Genomic DNA, 1,380 nt, shown 5'->3' with positions numbered 1-1,380 from the left:
GGATGCCTTATATTTCAGCAAGAGGCAAAACTGTAAGTAGGTCTAATTTTCGGGGGATGTCTTAATTTTGGGGAAACGGTACATGACCAATTATGGTAAAGTGAATTAGTTAATATGGCCCTTTTAGTCTTTTTGACACTGACACAGTGATAGGATGGAATGATGCAAATGAGGTGCTTGTGGCTCACCAAGTGGTTTGGATGGTTTGTTGCCAATGCAAATAAGGTACATGGAACCACTGTGGGAATGGACCATGCAAATAGGTGTATGGAACACTAACAAGGGCATTGGTAAGTTTTATCCCACCAGGCTTACAGAGATATGAGGATGGAGTGAGGAAGAAGTCATAACAATGGAAAACAGACAGCATTATTTCAAATATATTATTATTCCATAATATATACCCAAAAATGTCCACTGCTGTTAAGTCAGTTCCTGCTTATGGCGACCCTATGTAGGGTTCTAAGGCTATAAGTCTCAATGGGAGTAGATAGCCTCATCTTTCTTCTGAAGTGAATCTGGTGTGTTCGAACCACTGACCAGTTAGCAGTCAAAGCCTAGCCCACAGCAACTCTAGGGCTCCTTCATATCGCTGTCCATCTTGTGCATTTCCCTGTTGCGCTGTTGTCCTTAGAAACTGCCGAGTGAGTCCTCACCCATCATGATGACCCTGGGCACAACAGAAGGAAACACTGCGCAGTCCTGCCTCATGCTCATAATTGTTCCTGTGCTTGAGCCCATTGGTACAGCCTCTGTGTCAACTCAACTCCCTGAGGCCCTTCCACCTTTCCACTGCCCCTCTACTTGACCAACAGGGACAGGTGGCTCCTGACAATATGTCCAAAGTACATAAGATGAAGTCCACCATCCTTGCCTCTGTAGAGCACTCTGACATTACCTCTTCCAAGACAAGTTGATTTCTCCTTTTCATTCTGCTCTAGCACCCCAGTTCAAATGCATCGATTTTTCTTCTGTCTTCCTTATTCATTGTCCAACTCTTACATGCTTATGCAACAATTGAAGATACCATGACTTAGCTCTTTCCCTGGGGTTAGGCATTTTGTTAAGTGTGTGCCACCTAAAATTCATTTTTATACATTATTTGACACATTTATAGTAGACCAGAAGACAATTACTGACAGACTTAGCAATTCCTAAAGACATGTGACAGGAGAAAGATGAGGCTTTCTATTCCTGTAACGAGACACAGCTGGGTCTCAGGGAGGAGATGAGCAAGTCAGGGTGCAGGATGGCACCGATGAAACATACAACTTTCCTCTAGTTCTTTTTATTTTTTTAATAAAAAATAATTGATGACCTTATTTATTTTACCATTTTATTGGGGCCTCATATAACTCATCACTATCCATACACACATCA

The sequence above is a fragment of the Echinops telfairi genome, unplaced genomic scaffold (assembly GCF_000313985.2).
Source record: "Echinops telfairi isolate 266 unplaced genomic scaffold, ASM31398v2 ScPeMD7_23;HRSCAF=83, whole genome shotgun sequence".
Lineage (NCBI taxonomy): Eukaryota > Metazoa > Chordata > Mammalia > Afrosoricida > Tenrecidae > Echinops > Echinops telfairi.
Note: the sequence above shows the minus strand (reverse complement) of the source record.